This window comes from Clarias gariepinus, chromosome 10 (genome assembly GCF_024256425.1).
Source record: "Clarias gariepinus isolate MV-2021 ecotype Netherlands chromosome 10, CGAR_prim_01v2, whole genome shotgun sequence".
NCBI classification, from domain to species: Eukaryota; Metazoa; Chordata; class Actinopteri; order Siluriformes; family Clariidae; genus Clarias; species Clarias gariepinus.
In genome coordinates, this window is record NC_071109.1 from 4415046 (window position 1) to 4435466 (window position 20421).

At 36.5% G+C, this 20421-nt stretch overlaps 1 protein-coding gene across 1 annotated transcript in view; it reads right to left on the bottom strand.

The window, feature by feature from the left end:
* The window catches only part of LOC128531338 (uncharacterized), a 123081-nt gene that overhangs the window by 20439 nt on the left and 82221 nt on the right, over positions 1–20421 (bottom strand). The gene's annotated exons all lie outside the window — the stretch shown is intronic.

A 20421-nucleotide genomic window follows, 5' to 3' on the forward strand; every position in this document is an offset into this window, starting at 1 on the left:
AGTTAAATATAAAAATCTATAAGCAGTTCTACACTATGCTGAAAAGTATTCGGACAGCTGATGATCACATGTATAGTACAGTATCTTACTCTACTTTACTTTAACATCCCATTCCAAAACATTGCAAAACAATGGCCATTCAGCCACAAATTAAATTAACAAGGACCTGTAGAGGAAGCCTTAAAAGTCTTAGAACCCTTTTGACCTGAGTTTGTGCTCTGGGGCACTGTCGTCTGGATCAGGTTTGGGCCTCTTAGTTCTAGTGAAGGAAAATAGTAATGCTAGAAAATACAAAGACATTCTATACAATTGTGTGCTTCTGACTTTGTGGCAACAGTTAGGGGAAGAATCTCATATGAAATGTACGTGATGATGAAGACCAAGATGGATCCACATGTAAGATTTAGTCACCTTTTTCTGGTACGCGACCATCACTTTTCTGGGAATGTGATGGCTGCATACATCATTTTAAAGTGGGTTTTCTCTATCAATAAGGATTCCTTCTAGCATCTCATTTAAGTAAATAAAAACTAGTCAGTAAATTGCAAGTTCCTACAGTACAAGCTTCCTTTTTCTTTAGAATAACCAACATCTAACAATTTAAGATTATTTAAATCCTCTTTTTCCTAAATTACAACAATAAACAAAATGTTGATATGGGTGAAGCTTTATCCAGGTCTGAATGTGGCTCCTCCTTCACCACTGAGTGACTCAGATCTCTCTCTCTCTCTCTCTCTCTCTCTCTCTCTCTCTCCACCCCACCTTAGTCACATCATGACATTAAAGACTCAAAACAAAAATATTACAATGATGATGGTCATAAACTGCAGTACAATGCATTTGGGGCAGGTACTGAGCTTAACTAAAACATGATCATAGAAAAGAAACACAAAGATGTTATCAAATTTGTGTGTAAGGTGTTGAGGTGTGTTTTGTGGTTTTGTAGCTCTGTTTGTCCCTTGCCCAAAAACACACTGAAGCTTTGAGGGTTTCATCTCTGCAGGCCGCTCTGACCGCCTGAGACACTTTTCTCACGAACACCATCAGTTACTCGCCTCTCAAACTTTCCACAGGAAGTGAGGCTATTTATATTTGTCTCAGGTCACACTGCTGCTTTACAATATGATGCACAATTAGAAACATCTTCAGACTTCATATACAGGGGGGCAAAAAAGTATTTAGTCAGCCACCAATTGTGCACGTTCTCCCACTTAAAAAGATGAGAGAGGCCTGTAATTTTCATCATAGGTATACCTCAACTATGAGAGACAAAATAAGAAAAAAAATCTAGGAAATACATTGAACGATTTTTTAAAGAATTTATTTGCTAATTATTGTGGAAAATAAGTAAATGGTCACCTACAAACAAGCAAGATTTCTTGCTCTCACAGACCTGTAACTTCTTCTTCGTAACTCAAAGAACACCAGAAACAAAACTGTAGACCTGCACCAGACTGGGAAGACCGAATCTACAATAGGTAAGCAGCTTGGTGTGAAGAAATTAACTGTGGGAGCAATTATTAGAAAATAGAAGACATAAAAGACCACTGATAATCTCCCTCAATCTGGGGCTCCACACAAGATCTCACCCTGTGGGGTCAAAATGACCACAAGAACTGTGAGCAAAAACCCCAGAACCACACAGGGGGACCTTGTGAATGACCTGCAGAAAGCTGGGACCAAAGTAACAAAGGCTACCATCAGTAATACACTGCGCCGCCAGGGACTCAAATCCTGCAGTGCCAGACGTGTACCCCTGCTTAAGACAGTACATGTCCAGGCCTGTCTGAAGTTTGCTAGAGAGCATTTGGATGATCCAGAAGACGATTAGGAGAATGTCATATGGTCAGATAAAACCAAAATAGAAATTCGTGTTTGGAGGAGAAAGAATGCTGAGTTGCATCTAAAGAACACCATACCTACTGTGTAGCATGGGAGTGGAAACATCATGCTTTGGGGCTGTTTTTCTGCAAAGAAACTGAAACAAAGAAACGGACAACTGTTCCGTGTGAAGGGAAGAATAAATTGGGCCATGTATTGTGAGATTTTAAGTGAAAACCTCCTTTCATTAGCATGGGCATTGAAGATGAAATGTAGCTGGGTCTTTCAGCATGACATTGACCCCAAACACACTGCCTGGGTATGAAGAAGTAGCTTTGTAAGAAGCTTTTCAAGGTCCTGGAGAGGTCTCCAGATCTCAAACCTATAGAAAAACCTTGAAGGGAGTTGAAAGTCCAGGTTTCCCTGCGACAGTTCCCCCAAAACATCACTGCTCAAGAAGAGATCTGCATGGAGGAATGGGCCAAAATACCAGCAACAGTGTGTGAAAACCTTGTGAGGACTTACAGAAAATGTTTGAGCTCTGTCACTGCCAACAAAGGGTATATAACAAAGTATTGAGATGAAGTTTCGTTATTGACCAAATACTTATTTTCCACCATAAGTTGCACATAAATTCTTTAAAAATACTACAATGTGATTTTCTGGATTTTTTTTTTGTCTTATTTTGTCTCTCATAGTTGAGGTATACTAATGACGAAAATTACAGGCCTCTCTCATTATTTAAAGTGGGAGAACTTGCACAATTGCTAACTAAATACTTTTTTGCCCCAGTGTAGTTGTGTAATATTGCAATTTCTCGGCTTTAAAGCAACAGATTTCACGCTGCATTTTAATCTGCTCCAAATACACACATATTGTAAGCCATCAGATATAATTTTATTTACACAATCAGTTACTCAGCTTTTTATTCATCCTGATGATGTTCATAAAAGTTAAGTTTTGTGTATGTTTTACTGGTTTGCTCTGCAGTATAAAGCTCTCTGCTCGGGTAAACAGAAAGGTACAGCGAGCAGAAACCACACCAAACGTTCCACACAACTGTCAGTCTTAACTTTACAGATCAGACCTGAGCGTGCAGTCTGCATCTACTGAAGAGCAGTGATGGTTAGCAAGCAGTGTTATGAGAGCAAGAGCTGTGAAAAAAAGAATAAAATAAAAAAGTACACACAGCCCACTTGCCATTATAACCAAATGCAAAAGGTTATATCCCCCATCGTTTTTGAATAGGAAAAATAATGATGTTTTACCATTTTCATACCGTTTTTTTTTTTATTAATTACAAATATATAATAAAAGATTTAAAAAATAATTATTTGGTTTATCCTACACCAAGAAAACAATTCAAAACAAAACAAAATATGTCGCAGGTGGATATATAGAGAATCACTAAGTGTATCACATTTTAAAAGGTACTTTAGTTATTTTGTCCCTTGATTTTATCACATGCCCATTCTCACCACCAGGCAGCAACCACAATCAGCTTTAGTACAGAGAAGCCGTGTTACTAATTAAATGCACTGCTTATTAATAAACATAAAGCATATAGATTACAGTTAATGTAACTGTGTAACTAAAAGTCTTCACCCCTCCACGTGTCAGTCTAAGAACAAACACTGAACTTCCTGGTTAGAGACTAAAGGTGGAGCTTCTTATAACCCACCAATTTAAAAACAACAGAAAGGTCATTCTTAATTTTTTTCTGATCTCATTAAATACCAACAGGTGCTCCTTTTCATGATTGTTTGTACTTGTTCTTGTTTTGCAAATATTGTTAAAATGAGTTTGCTGCGGTATGTGTTGAATGAAGTTAATCAAATTCAGGGTGGTAATAGGAGCTCCACTTCATCACTGTGTATGTAATGAGCTTTTCTTTGTTTCTTGAACTTTATTAAAACATCCCTCATATAAATGCATTCTGGTCTTAGATGCACTTTTAGGATCTCTGTCTAAAAAAGTCTGTTGCAATATTGAAGAAAAAATCTTGGAAAAACTTTTTATGGCCATGAATTTGTATTTAAATTTATTATTAATTTGGTCAGACCAGTAAATTCAAAAACATAAATAGGTCAATTACTTTATAAATCAGTTATTGTATTATCTTGTATAATAATAGGTGTAAAAAATATATATAAGTGCATTAAAATGTTCTATGTCTGTATAGTCTGTACTATATAGGAGCACATTGTAACACTGATTCAGGCATAATGCCAAAAATATTCTGAATGCCCTCTAGTGGCTACCTGCTGTACAAATTCAAACCCCCCAATTGTTTCAATACCATGGACAGCAACCAATTTTTACTCCTCACTGCACTTCTGTCAGATTTCAAACTTTCACATTTCTGCTCTTAATGTCATTTAGACTGTTATCATTACACACACTTTCTACTCTTTTCTCAAAGTTAAACTGTAAAAACCATTTTCTGGTGCTTTAATCCAATCAAGAAGTTCACAAAGAACAGAACACAATAAACAATAACAATAAAAAATTACAAACAACAATAAATTTAGCGGGAAAAAAAAACATTTACTAAGTAAGTAAATAAATAAATCAAGTCTTGAATGAGCCCCAGAGCAGCACAAGTGTGTTTAAGGGTTTAATAAACACAACATGTAATGTTTGATTTGCTTTGATTTCTTTCTTTTTTTCAGTTTCCACAACTAAAACGTGGTTGATTTTTTGTTGTTGTTGAAAACAAAGATGATATTGTGGCTTACTTAAACCAGTAGACTTTTAAAGAGAGCTTTACAGAACTAAAATAAATATATTATAATTCACTTGGTTGCTTCAATTACGCCACGCCACAGTGGGTCATCTGATCTGCACATTTGATTTTGGCAAAAGCTTTCTGGTCAGAAGAAAATAATAACATGCAAACACAATGACCAGGATGTATAAATACATTTAATTAATAACACCTTGGGTTCACTTCAGTGTGTATCTTTTTCACACGACTGATTGTTTATGTTCAGGTTCCTAGCATGCCGGGTCACCTTAAAAATAACAAAAAACAACAAAAAAAAAAACATACTGTGTCACTAGATGGAGCTGGTGTGAAGTTATAGCATAGAACAGAAGGTTTTAAGTGTGAAAACTGTGGAGAGATAAAAAGAAAAAGAAGAGAAAAAAGAAGCCTAAATAAATCTGTAACTAAAAAAAAGAAGAAACGTGTGTGTATTGCCCACATAGGCCTCAAGATGCAGGAGATAATGGAGGGGAATTTTCAGAGTTGCTATGAGTTTGCGCTGAGGTTACAGGGTGGTGCTGTGGCTTTAAGTCATCTCTAAACATGATTTACAATTTTTTTATTTAGTTAATGATTTATTGATTTAAAATTGATGACCTGACATGCCTTCAGGACGTGATACAATACATTTGTGAAATGTACAATTAAATTACATTATGGTGATTAAAGATTAAAGATTAAAGTTAATTTTAAATAAAAAGAAAACTGAATGTTTATGTAACAATAGCGACATCTCAGCAGCGACCTCATCTCCCCTCTCGTATGTTCCAGCCACTCAGCATTCAGCATCAGCAGTTACTAATCACCAGCCTGATCATCTGTCATCATCGTTTCTCACTGGTTCTGTTTCTTATTTGGTTCAGGTTAAATTAAAAGATGTTTTATATATATATAATTTTAATATAATTAATTATACCTTTTTATGCTTGAAGGATTCACATATCACTGGGTGGCTTTAAAAAAAGAGCAAATAAAAAAAAAAACATTCACAGAAAACTTCTCAGGTACTGAAAATGAGAGACAAAAATGAGCCCCAAGAAGGTCCTGTATGACTAATCTTTAAGAGTACGTTATAAATGCGAGGGGTGAGAAATGTTTGTGTTCTGAAGTGACTCAGCAGCTTATAAGGTAAAACGTAATACATTTTTGGGCTGGTGGATTATAAGTAGCTCCGCCCACAAGCCTCTAATCAGGAAGTTCAGTCTGGGCTGTGTTGAGCTGCGTCTGGTCCTCAGCCTGATATGGGAGGAGCTGAAAAGTTTAGTGCATGTGTTGTATTTCATATAAGCCAACCTATTCAGCAATACAACTGATAATATAATTACATTTACATTTATTACAAAAATACATGCATCTACTGTAAATCCTCTGATCAGTGAATTCTGCTTGTTATTAGTATAAGTTGCTGTTTAGTTTATCTTGGTTTTGAATGGATAGATAGATAGATGGATAGATAGCCTTTTTAGAAAAAGGGTATATAGATATGTTTCCTTTGTTCTTTTGAAGACCCCATTAAAGATGAAATCTTGGGTCAGTTTGCACTTCTTGTTATTTTAAAAAGCTTGATAACCATCACTGCTCCTTGAAAGATATAAAATGCACTCAAAGGTCTTGTCTGGAAAGTTAAAGGTGAGAGTGGTGTGGAACATTCAGTGTGGTTTCTGCTCGCAGTACCTTCCTGTTTACCTGAGCAGAGAGCTTTATACTGCAGAGCAAACCAACACTGTAAACCCTAATGCTTCAAGTAATTAAACATATTGAGTACTGTTAATTTAAATAATTACAATTAGTTCAAATTAATAGACCTTCATGAGTATTTAGAACTTTTTGGTATTTATAAGTTTGTAGAAATGACACTTTTCAAGTTAGCTGAACAAATTAGATATTTTAAGTACTTAAGTAACAGTAACCGTCACCTTAAAGTTCCACCAACTTAAAATCTTTCAAACTAGCGATTTTGTGTCTGACGTCATCAGGGCACTAGGACACTGGTGGCTCAGTGGTAGGTGTTTCGCCTGCCATGCGAAAGGCCCGGGTTCGATTCCCAACAACTGGATGAGGTGCCTGTCCCAAGCCCAGATGAAATGGGAGGGTTGTGTCAGGAAGGCCATCTGGCGTAAAACCTGTGCCAAGCTTGTGTGCGGGGCGGATTGTCTGCTGTAGCGACCCATTGCCAGAAGCAGCCAAAAGACCAACAACAATTTATTTGATTTGCAACAACTAAAAAAAAAGATAATTGCTATTAAATAGTATGAGTAAGGCCACTCAATAATGCAAGTAAAGAACGATTCTTATGAATGAAACAAACAAACGCAAAAACTCATAGTTCCGTTTACTTAAAACTGGAAACATCATTACTTTAAAAAAATGTATGTAACTGATTACCTCAATTTTTTTGAGTTTTGCCAACTTATTCAGGTTTACAGTGAATGAATAAAAGCAAACAAACTTTCTTTGCACAAAAAAAATAATATTAAAGTATCTCACAAAAGTGAGTACACCCTCACAATTCCACTTTATTATAAGTTTTCAAGGGACAATACTATAGAAATGAAACTTTGATATACTTTAGAAGGGTGTACTAACTTTTGTAAGTGGGTGTATAGTCCATCACAAACTATACACACCTGCACAAAGTTGGAATTCAACATCACTGTGCACACAACTACATAATGCGTAAATGTGTAATACTTGTTATGTCCATCATCACAAACAACTAAATACACTGACTGTGTGAATAACATTAATCTGATCTACCCATAAACATAACAGCTTGTTGACTTGTTTTGTAAGCTGTCAGAACTAAAGCGCAGGGTGAAATCTGGTATTTTTAAATAGAGGTGTTACAATATTACACTTCTATATATAGTCTGAATATGTTGTAAAACAGAAAGAAACAATGCTGTGGCTTAAGACAAACAAAAAGAGTCTCACATCCTGTGGAAAGTTTGAGAGGTGAGAAACTGATGGTGTTCGTGACTTGGGCGGTCAGAGCGGCCTGCAGAGATGAAACAACTACAGCATTGCAGTGTGTGAAGAGCCAAACAGAAATACAAAACCACACACACACACACACACACACACACACACACACACACACACACGTGTATTTGAATGCACAATTCCTGTACTAGAATAAAGATCAATTTGCTGATAATTGTAGGAAAATTACATGAAAAATATTCAGTATGCAGTGCATTAAATTTAATATTTACTTTTACTATATAAGTATAAACTACATGTATGTAAACTGATTATTATAATTGCATTAAACTAACGATGTGAAATAATACAGTTACTTGAGCGACTTTCATTTCATGTGTTCACTTTGATTTCTTAAAGCTCATTAAATGTTTTAAATCCTGCATCATACTTGATATTGTTTTATTTAGAAGAGAATAAAAAAGAGAGAGAGAGAAAGAGAGAGAGATTGACTGGTGTTACACTGTGGTGAAGGAGGAGCCACATTTAGGCCTCAACAAATCTCCAATCAAAATGACACACACAACTTTCATTTGTTCATTGTCATAATTCAGAAAAAAAATAGACATGCATAAAGATAAATATTAATCCATGTTAACCTAACCCTATTTACCCTGCAAACAGACTTTAATTATACAATTGGAGTTCAAGTCAAACCTGGAATTAAAAAAAAAAAAACACAATTTTGAAAGTAAAAAATCCTAAAAGTCTCTTCACTGTACTGTGCTTGAAGTCTTCTGTGAATGGCCAATGGTTTTATGCCTTCATTCACAAGAAGTTCATTACTTGTTCAAGTCCCATATGAAAAATATATTATAGATAATCATACACTTCTTGTTTGTCCTCACACTTTTTATTTTTGCAAGAGTTCGTTCCATCCAAGCAGTCTAATTGGATGAGAGGCATGAGAGGTATAAGTGATGATAATGGATGGTAACATCACTGGGACATTTAACTATATTTATCTCTCCACAGCCCAGGTGCTCTAATAACTGTTCATCCCACTAACTGTAGGTCTGTACAATCTGCAGTTCTGAAGATAGAGCGGCTGCCTGCCAAAACCCACATTTTAAACCAGTCACAGAAGCACTTTCAGCAAGAACGCACATCTGATAATGTTATATCATCTTAACACTTTGACAGGTTAATAATTACTTCCATGTCCTATAGCATCTGAACCATCAATGATCTCTTATTTGTGCCTACAAATCCAACTAACTTTAAATACAAAGCTGAGACAATTCCTCTCCAACCCTTGATCAACAACACTACAGTATTTGATGTGTGGAACAAGGGATTATACACCTTATTATGATTATCGCTTATTATTTCTATCTCTGCCAGTCACAGAAAGTAAGTTTAACCAGTCACGGAAAGATATGTGTGAGGAGAGCTAAATAACTTTAAGAGATGGATTTATCCACCCATCCATCCATCTATGGGACTGTAAAGGCCAATAATGACCACTGCATTTATTCCCATATTTACAATCATGGTGGGAACTCACAGTCAACATTCACACATGCATTCACACATTACAGGCAATTTGGGAACGCCAATTAACCTAATCTGCATGTCTTTGGACTGTGAGAGGAAACATACTTTTTTCATGTACCTGCAGGAAAACCACCAAGCATGGGGAAAACATGCAAACTCCACACACACAGACCCTGAGGCAGAAATCAAACCCAGACACTTCAGGTGTTGATGGTGATTTTTGAGGCTGGTAACTCTAAAAAAACTTCTACAGTACACATGCTGCACGTATGTTGACGGCACAGTGGTGTAGTGGTCGGCGCTGTGGCCTTGATTCCCTCCTTCGTGCATGAAGTTTGCATGTGCTTCCTGTGCTTGGTGGGTTTGCTCTGAGTGCTTCAGTTCCCTCTAACAGTTTAAAGATGTTCAGATTAGGCTAATTTACATTTTTAAATTGCTTGTAGTATAACATTTACATTTACATTTGGGCATTTGGCAGACGCTCTTATCCAGAGCGATTACATATTTTTTTTTTTTTATCTCATTATACATTTAAGCAGTTGAGGGTTAAGGGCCTTGCTCAAGGGCCCAACAGTGGCAACTTGGTGGTTGTGGGCTTTGAACCTGGGATCTTCCAAACCGTAGTCCAATGCCTTAACCACTGAGCTACCCCTGGCCCTGTATAAGTATGTGAGTGTATGCCTGCCTGTGCCTTGCGATCTACTGGCATCCCGCCCATGGTGTATCCTGCCTCGAGGCCCTAGTCTCCTGAGATAGGTTCTAGGCCTCCTGCTGTCCTGTGCAGGATAAGGGTATAGAGGAGTGGGTGAGAATGTGTATATATGTTTGGTATAAATGAATTGAAGAGATATAACATTAACATCAAAGGTGAATTAAATAACGTTGAATATCAGTTACATACTGTATCAGTAAACTTGTGACAGGATCATGGGCTCATCCATGTCTGTGGAGACCACACACTAGCCTGTCTGGTTGAATCCCTTCTGGTGGCACAAGCAGAAATTAAAACTTAGGTGGTTTAACTGTTAATGGTTTTAATGTCACGGCTGATCAGTGTGTGTGTGTGTGTGTGTGTGTGTGTGTGTGTGTGTGTGTGTGTGTGTGTGTTATAAGCAGGTTCTACGCTGCTTAGTGAAGTGATTTTTATTAAAGGACTAAATTATTTGCTATACTTAAAATAAAATGTGTGTTTGTGTTTTTTATAATTTAATTAGCTTGTAACAAGTTGTAAAATAATTAATCAACTCTTTTAATTTACTTTCCTTTACAATAGGTAGATAATCATCATTATTTAGCTAATTGTTCAATTATTAATATATGTTAATGGTTAATACTGTATATATTATCATACAGCCATAAAGAAGGTTTGATAAAACTTGCTTGACAGAAGATCACTTGAGATTTTAGTGTTGCTAATGTAATTGATAGTAGCTTACTGTAAATAGTAAAAAAAAATAATGAATAGGTGGATATTAATTTGCTCCATACTGTATCCTCATATAAATCTATATATCAAAAAGTGGTATACCACTTCATACATATTCCCTCATCTTTCCTTTTTTATTTTTAATATTATTTTGAATTTAGTTTCTATTTAAACTTTAGTTGAAACTTTAATTCCTATATCAAAAAAAAGTGTGAGGAGTCTGAGGAGGAGCTACAGTCTGTTATCTACTTCTATCTTGCAAGTCTACATTGTACATGGAAATGATGTGATGTCAGAGTTTCCCATCATAAATCTTTATCTGAAGGTAAGATGTGCTCAGTTTGACCATCTCTGGGCAACATGGTCTACACAGGCCTCATACAACACCTGAGTTGGATTATCCTAATGCTTTTCGATACATTTGGTGAGTTTACATCGATTTGATTCTAATAATTTGTATGACAGTGCATGAGAGTGATTAACATACATTTGGTACAACTGATTGAACATTAGGTTCGATATTTTTTTTTTAAACTACACTGGAAACACTATTAATAATCTTTGGTAATATTTGGAAATAAAAGTTTGACACATTTGAGAGTGATGTTTTGTTCTCCAACCCTTAACAGCAATTTCAACGCAGACAAACAACAATCAGTCGAACCCTGTGATCACTGCTGGTGTTGGTGATACCGTGACTCTGCACTGCTTTCAACTGAAAGAGGACAACACTGATTCCATCATTTGGTACAAACAAAAAATAGGACAAAATCCTCATGTAATAGTTCAAGTTCAAAGTAAACCCATTTACGAAGATGGGTTCAAGCCACCAAAATTCAGCATTGAGAAAGAAAACAAAGGCTGTCATTTGAAAATAGCTAAGGTGGAACCATCAGATGAAGCCATGTATTACTGTGGATATGTGACATTTTTTACAAGCTTTATAAATGGAACATTTTTATCAGTGAAAGGTAAAAACTTTAATCTACACAGCTAGCTTACTGAATTTTAATAATTGTCATTATTGCAGTATACTGTTTTAAAAATGTTTTTAATACTGCTGTTGTAAAACTAAAATTAAATAAAATACTCTTTTCTTTTCTTTAGGATTCTAAGTTAGGTTTGAAGCGTAATTTTATGTTTCACTGGGTGAAAAAAAATATATTGGTTAGTTCTCAATTGGGAAAATGTAATAGAATATACCAATTAAACTCTGTGCATTCTGTTCTTGGTAGGTATTGCAAGGAAGAGATACATTTGTTAGTGAATGGGAAATAAATTGCAAAGAAAATAATAACAAACACATAAATAAATAAATAAATAAATAAATAAATAAATTAATTAATTAATTAATAAATAACATATATTAACTACTGTATATACCATAGTTTTTGAGTTTTGCTCTTGTTTTCTGAAAAGTCAATGCCTTTAAAGTTGTTACAAACCAATGTTAAACTAAAAAAATAAAATAGTCTTAATATTGCATAATTAATGTCCTATTACACTGCTCTCACACTTTCTATATTACACTGAACAGGTGATGGAGATGTAAAACTCTCCGTGTTCCAGAGCAGTGTGTTGGACTCGGTTCCTGCAGGAGCGTCAGTGACTCTGCAGTGCTCGGTTCTCTCTGAGATCAGAGCAGCAGAACTCCAAGTGCTCTGGTTCAGAGCTGCTCCACCACAATCCCATCCTCAAATCATTTACACTCATCACAACAGCAGCCATCAGTGTGAGAGCGGCTCTTCTACACACACCTGTGTGTACAACTTCTCCAAGAACATCCTCAGCCTCAGTGATACTGGGACTTACTACTGCGCTGTGGCCGCGTGTGGGAAGATTATTTTTGGGAACGGAACACAAGTACAGCTGGGTAAGAATTTTTTTTTTAATATATATTTATTATATAAATTTTTTATGTCAATATATTTGCTTGTGTCTGGCAATCCAAATTGTTTGTCTATCTTTTCTTATCCTAATTACCTAAAAAATTGTTTGTTTAGCATAAAACTAAAGAAAATAACTGAGACTGTGAAATAGATTCGAATATGAAGTTTTATGGTCAGTGTTATATGATGGATTTGGTGTGGCAAAAATTCAGTTCTAATAATAAAAATGTAATAAAAATTTATAATAAATAATCCATGAACAAAACAAACAAAAAACTAAATTAATAAATAAATCCTGTAATTAAAACATATTCCTTATTCAGTTAAACATTTAAGAGAAATGCATTATTTATGTAATTTATAAGTTACAAATAAATAAATGAAGTACTTTTTGTTGTTGATGTGACAGAGAAATCTGTGGATCCGGCAGTGATCTGCCTCGCTGTAGCTTTGGGAGTGTGTGTTTTTGTGATATTTGCTCAAGCCATAATCCTTAAAAGCAGAAACTGTGGACAACCCAATGGTAAGTCTGCAATAACATTCCTATTTCAGCAATCAGCAAAGCATTTCCATCATATACACAAAGCACCATATTATTATTTATTAAATCTTTATTTCAACAAATTGATAATGTATTCATCAACGTTCCACTTATGTGATATATTTATTTAATATCTGGAAAACACATACTGTATACAGCATATAATTATTAAAAAATATTCAGTGTATGTAGAATGTCTGCTATAAAAGTATCTGTGTAAATTGCTACTACAGAATGAATACTGTATTAGATTTTAATTAATAATTAAATAATAATAAACCCTGTGATTTGCAGCTATACAGCTGTGAGAAGTAAAGGAATGAAACATTTCTGCTTTGTGATTCAGTCTTGTGACAATTGCATTTCTTTATTCTCTTTACAGTGAGGCTTAAACAAGGTTCTGTGACAAACAAAACCTACAATAGGGTAAATATTCAGCACATATTATTTTAATATATACTGTCAGACAAGTAAAGTCTAAATTTGTATTTAAGTAAATTTTTAATTTAAGTGTAATAATTTTATATTCTAATAATTTCATATCCATTTCTACAGAATTGTGACAATGTGGAGCTGAATTACGCTGCCTTACATTTTACTGAGAGAAGTGCCAAAAGAGGAAGAGTAAAGAAACCACAACCAGAAGATATTGTATATTCTGATGTCCGAGGTTCTTCTAAAACTTAAATGAATTTACTCATTTAATTTAATGACAATAGTTTATCAGCTTATTTTTATTTATTTTTTTACTGTATACTGTATATGTTAACACAATCTTAAGGATGTGATAAATAATAAATAAGTAAATAAAATGACTCCATCTCACACTGGTCTTAAGAATATTTCTATATAATAACAATAATGGTCAGAAGTATATGGTTAACAGACTGTTGCACACTCATACTTTATACTTGTTGAACGTCCCTTTTTAAAGCCATTTTGCCTCTAGATTTTGGAGCACGGCTGTAGAGATTTGTGCTCATTCAGCTACAAAGGCATTGGTGGAGTCAGCTACTGATATTGGGTGAGTAGGACTGTGATGCTGCCTGCGTGATGCTGAGCTCTGTACAAGGGCTCATTTTGTGCACAGGGGCATTGCCATGCTGGAACATGTTTGGGTATATTTGGTTAGGTAAGAGGGAATCAAAATGCAAAAGCATAAAAAGTGATTTTACAGTTGTAGCGCAGTCACATAAAGAGCCCTTTTATAGAGCGAGAGTTAGCCGGCACAATGATGAAATAATCTGCGGCACTTCATTAATCGTGCTCGGGAATGGTTTAGTTTCCCATGAGTATTTGGTGAATCGGTTCCTGCTCGAGTTCTCTCAAGAGTTGGTAGCCGGGCGGGAAGACGGTGTGTGATAAAGAACTCTCTTTTTACGTCAGTTAACACCATTTTATTTAAGCGTTACATAGTGGTGCCCTATGGGAGTATCTTTTTTTTGTGTGTGTCATAGGTGTTTTTAATCTTATGAGCAAGATTAATGTTCATGCTAACATGATTAATATGGCAGATCCGGGCAGATGTGAATATGTACATACAACAGTGAGGGCTGTAGATTTTTTTGGTAGACCCTGCTGTAAGCCATCATAATCTTGCAGCAGAAATAACATCTTTAAGGTCATTGTACATATCTAGCAAACAGACTGATGATGATGATGATGATTGTGATGATTGGCTGATATGGCTGTGGTGCAAACGTTGCAGACTAAGGTGAATACTTGTAAAGTGGATTTATTATCCCTTTTAGAAAAAGTTAACACGTTAAAGCTAGCGTTTAAAGAATCCACTAACAGTACTATTAATAGGGAAATTCGTTTTCGGCAGGCCATGGACGCTAGCTTTACCGGTTGGAGAACTACATCCAGGAGGCCCTGAAAAAGCTAGAGAGAGCGGTCACAGACTATTTTCTGCGGAGAAACATTATGTGGGAGAGGCAAATGAAACAGCTGGGTCTCACTAGCAGGCCTACTCTTCACCGACCACAGGCTTGCACCCCTACTGTACATCATCAAACCCTTCTGCACAGCCCACGCCTAGCACTCCAGTCGCTGCGCCCTGGAATAAGATACAACTCCCAGTAAGCCATGTCACTTATAATGGTCCTACTTCTGTGACAGCTTGCACATCCAAGCTGCTTACATCATCGGACCTGCTGGCTACGTCTTCCTGTCGTGCGCAACCACCCATATGCAGGGAGTTTCCAGTGTTTGGAGACTCCACAGACCGCTGACATTGCGGACAAAGAACAGAGGGGCGGCGTACTTAACAACTTAAACCCCAGGGTGGATGACTGTCTCAGAGGCGCCGGGAGTGCAGGGGAACAGCAGGTAAAGGTAGGAACGAGCGCGGAAAAGGGCAGCCTAGCAGACAAGGATGACAAGCAGAAGCTAAAGGCTCGACCCAGAAAGGGGGAGTGGAAGAAAGCCTTCGACACCACACCTAGCTGGACTCTCTGTCGCACAGCACTCTTCAGATGCCTATCATCTCACTCTTCAAGTATTTGCCATCTTTTTTTTTTCCAATCACATTTAATTTTGAGGTGAATTGGTCAGAACAATCTAACCATGTTTGTATAACGTGTTGGACTGCAAATTGCATTTTTTTTTTTTATAAATGCAGGGCAATAATTTGCCCCATCTATAATGGTAGTTTATTATTATTATTTTTAATCTCACCTGTAGTATGTGTATGGCATGTTCTCCCCATGCTTGGTGGGTTTCCCCTGGGTAATGTGTTCTTCTACCACAGTCGGACCGGTGTCCATCGCACTCGGGAAGGTGCTGCTCTTAATTACTTGTAGTATAGTGCATAGTCTCAAAAGCGGCCTAGTTAAACGATGAAAATCCAGAGCCCAGGCCAGGGAGCAGACAGACAGGCTAGTCCAACCCTCTGCTAGCTGCATAGAGTCGTCACTCACGGTTCACTGTATTGAGACTGTGTCTGTTCCCTGAGCTAAACACAAATTTAGAAAGACTCAGAAAGTCTGTTATAGTACTTTAATTAACATAGATACCACAAACTCAGATCACACTGAATGCGCAGCTGGCACCTCTGATCTGAAGCTAGGACTGGTAAATATTAGATCTCTCACATCTAAAGCATTTATTGTTAATGAAACTGTCACGTATCAGGAATTTTATATGCTCTGTTTAACAGAAACCTGGATTAAACAGGATGAGTATGTAGCTCTAAAAGAAGTTAGTCCTCCTGGATACAGCTACATACACCAGCCTTGGCTAGAGGAGGAGGCGTCGCAGTTATTTACAATGATAATTTGACTATTATACAAAAACACAGACACAAATTTAATTCATTTGAAGTTCTCTATAGTAACATAACAAGCGTATCTAGAAATATTAAGTCAGCTCAGTCGATTCCACTAATTGTCAATTACAGACCCCCAGGGCCGTAGTCTGAATTTTTTACTGAAGTTGCAGATTTACTCTCAAACCTAGTCGTTTCTGTAGACAAAGCGTTAATTGCTGGAGATTCAGATCAGTAATCTTCCAGAGTTACCAACTTTGATCAGATCACCGTCTGACCCCACAGAACTCGATCAGGCGACTGAATATTTAGAGTCGACATTTCGCTATACCTTAGATAATGTAGCTCCAGTTAAAAACTAAATTATTAGCGATAAGAAACTCGCTCCCTGGTATAACGATCACACGTGCTCTTTAAAACAGACCAGCTTGAAATTAGAACCTAAATGGCGTTAACCTAAATTGTTAGTATTTTAAATGGCATGGAAGAAGAGCATCCTAAACTATAGAAAATAGTTAAGAATAATTAATTCTTTACTCAGCATTGGGTATGTTCCAAAATATTTTAAATTAGCAGTTATTAAACTGATAATTAGGAAACCTAACCTCGACCCCTGTCAGCTGTCCAATTACAGGCCAATATCAAACCACCCCTTTATCACTAAGATTCTGGAAAAGATAGTAGCGGAGCAGTTATGCTCATATTTACATAGAAAAATCTTACATGAACTGTATCAGTCAGGATTTAGGCCTCTTCACAGCACAAAGACAGCACTCGTTAAAGCAGTAAATGACCTCTTATTGGCCTCTGATCAAGGTTGTGTAATCATGCCTTTTTTACTCGACCTCAGTGCAGGTTTTGACACCATTGATCATAGTATTCTTCTTCACAGATTAAAAAATGTAGTAGGAATTAGGGGTACAACCCTCTCCTGGCTCAGATCCTATTTGACGGATCGTTATCAGTATGTAGACTCAAATGGTGACTATTCTGCATGTTCTCTAGTGGAGTTTGGTGTTCCACAAGGTTCAGTTTTAGGCCCACTGCTTTTTTCCTTTTACATGCTTCCTCTGGGCAACATAATCCGTAAGCATGGTATAAGTTTTCACTGTTTTGCTGACGACACACAGTTATATGTCTCAGCAAAACCTGATGAGATAAACCAGCAATGTGTGCTATAAACCAGGCTAAAAACCTATTTATTTAGCCAAGCATTTTTATAAATAGATTTGCCTTAGGTAAAGAAGCAGATCTGGGGGACTCATGGGTGTAGAGTATTACGGTGAACTGGTATGTTTAGATGCTGTCCTCCCCACTCTCATTGATCACTCAGGTTTGTTGACGGTGAGGTAATTGTTTGTTTTACATCCCACAGAGCCCTCATGTCTGTGTTTCCTTCTGACTCTCTCTTTTAGTTAGTCCTGCCGGAGTCTCTGCTTGTACTCTACAGTAAATCTACATTCACATTATACATTATGTGACTGTGACCAGACCTAACTGTTATCTCTCCTCTTCTGCTCTTTCTCCTGCTCTTTCTTTTCCCTCTCTCCCTCTCTCTTTTCTTTGCCTCCCTCTGTCGAGCTACACATGTTGTCCCTGAGCTCCCAGTGATCCAGACTCCCTCTACCCTTCAGACCTGTCTGACCCATTCTGGTGCTCCACTTCTGGTTGGAGATCTTGTCACATGGATGCCCCGTGTATCTCTTTGGGATGCGTCTCGTGTCTGGGGATGGTTCTCTCTACCTAGAAGACGGTTCTGGCCTCGACTGGTGTTATCAGCTGTTTCTCTGAGGAATTGACGGTTCTATAGTTCAGGACTGAAACTTCCTACAAGTCTACCTGAGTTTTCAATAACTACCTGGACTCCATACTAACATCAATTAACATCAACTGTTATGCTGAACTGCCTGCCAAGTAACACACAGTATAAATGCAGATCAATTCTTGCTCTCTGTTTTACCCAAATGAGGATGCGTTCCCTGTTGAGTCTGGTTCCTCTTAAGGTTTCTTCCTACTACCATCTCAGGGAGTTTTTCCTTGCCACTGTCTCCCTTGGCTTGCTCACCAGGGAATATCTGACCATTTTGATTCATACACATTCAAATTCCATACAAACTTAAATAATTCTTTTGATTGTGTAAAGCTGCTTTGCGACAATGATAATTGGTTTAAGCGCTATAAAAATAAAACTGAATTGAATTGAAAAAAAAAATGATGGCTAGTGTTAACCTTTACCGGCAACAATGCAAATCACCACCCGATAAAGAAGGCCGAGGCAGTTTTATTTTGTGTTTATTAACGACTTCATGGCTTAATATATCATTTAATGAGTGGGTTTACCATTGTTTAGTGTGCCACATAAAGTTACAAGAAAAAACATGTGAACCTTTTGAAACCTATCAAATTGAATGGTTTGATGCATTAATTTGTCAAAAAATGTTATCTGATCTTCATCTACTGTAAGTCAAGGGTATTGGCACATATAATAGGCCTAAAACAAAAGAGAATTTTTCTAAAATGTTAATTAAATCCTGAGATAATGACCTAAAAAAAAAAAAACTAATTGGAGTCAGGTGTTAGCATACCTGGAGTCTTGTTGAGAAAATTAGTTTAGAGGTATGGGCTAGGGCTACTTTAACTGATTAAAAACCACTCAACTTAACTTTGAGTTTGCTTTGCACAAGAAGAATAAGTGAGCCATGCCTTGCCAAAAAAGAGCTTTGAGAGGCTCTATGATCAAGGGGATACAAGGGTTACAAAGGGATTCATTTACCAATCTACAGCCATGCAAATAGACACTTCGAGACTGTGGCTACTCTATCGGCCCAGTCAAAATGAACCGAAAAGTACAACAAAGACTCATCAATGAAGTAAAGAAATAACCACGAAGATTTGAAGGCATTATTGGAACTGGCTACAATCTGTGTTCATGAGTCTACAGTACGTAAAACATTTAACATACAGTATAGTGTGTCCATGGTAGAACTCAACAATGATGCTTACTATTTTACTAGAACATTGCAAAATGTTTAGTGCACTGATGCAGCTAAAATTAAACTATTTGAAAAGAACAAACGGCGCTACATCTGGCGTAAAAAGGGAACTGCATATCATCATAAAGACATCATCCAAACTGTAAAGTATGGTGGAGAAAATGTCATGATTTGGGCCTGCTTAGCTGCATCAGAGCGTGGCCAGCTTGCAGTCATAGAGGGGAAGATGTATTTCCAAGTGTATCAAAAAAATTTTCAGAATAATGTGAGAATCTCTGTACGTCAGTTAAAACTCTGTAAACATTGGCTGATGCAAGTAGATAATGACCCAAAACATCAGAGAAACAGAATGAGAATGGCAAAATCCAGCTTTTAGAATGACGAAGTCATTGACCAGATCTCAATGTAATAGAGATGCTAGGGAATGACGGGGTAGGGCGGGTTTGGGTTAACCAGGTTTTATTTCCAAGTGTTCACTTTTCTTTTTTTACTACCATTTTGAATGTTAAATGAGCATGTTCAATAAATACAAGAAATGATTTCTGTGTTATTATTTTAGGCACATCATATTTGTTAAAAGATCAAATCAGATTTTACGACAAATTAATGCGGAAAACCATGATCCATCCAAAAGGTTCACATATCTGCCACTGCATGTGAGGGGACAATTTGTTTGTGCAATCTCTTCATAAATACTATTGTGCATTATTTTGTGAATTATTACTGTACAGCAGATAAGTTTGTCTTTTATTCGTGACTTATTGAAAATGGGCTTTAAAAATATAAACTACTAATATTTTTATTAATATTAATAGATCGTTACCAATATATCATAATGTAAGCTAAAATATTAACATGCATAATGTGTATAAGAACAGTTCAGATAAGATTTTATAATATCATTCACTAAATTTAAAGTTTATTAGGTTTTTTAAGGTTTTTCTGAAATTTCTTCTAGATGCTTTCAAACACTCTCATTCTTTATGTGGCAATATTTCCTCTAGGATTTTTCTGAATGTCTGCCCGTGTCCAGACAGACATTCATTCATTCTTTGATGTAACAGAAGAACTTGACTTATTACTTTCTGAAGTAATATGTCTGAAAACATTACTACCCTGTTAATCTTGGGAAAAAACCATAGAGCATTTAAACACCATTATGATTAGGTATGTGAATGTGCCTATGTGCGTGCCTTTCTCTCCCAACCAACAATAACAAACCAGTTACGTTCCAGTA